The following is a 305-nucleotide window of genomic DNA, read 5'->3' as shown; positions in this document are numbered from 1 at the left end:
TATCTGAGTTACTCTTCTTTAGATCTCTCAGTGCCACCCTCCCTTTATGACAGACCTGTTTTCTTTGCCTTTCATCTTCTTCCCTGAGACCCCCTTGATTCTCCTTCTCTTCTTCATGCTCTGCTCAGCAAGGCTTTCTCAGATTACTGTTTTTAAAATTCCTAGGCTAAGCCAAGCGGTGGTGGCACACGCCTTTAATCCCAGCACTCAGGAGGCAGAGGCAAGCGGATTTCTGAGTTCGAGGCCAGCCTGGTCTACAAAGTGAGTTCCAGGACAGCCAGGGCTATACAGAGAAACCCTGTCTC

Source organism: Mus pahari, chromosome 22 (genome assembly GCF_900095145.1).
Source record: "Mus pahari chromosome 22, PAHARI_EIJ_v1.1, whole genome shotgun sequence".
In the NCBI taxonomy this organism is placed as follows: domain Eukaryota; kingdom Metazoa; phylum Chordata; class Mammalia; order Rodentia; family Muridae; genus Mus; species Mus pahari.
This window is presented reverse-complemented; position numbering follows the sequence as displayed.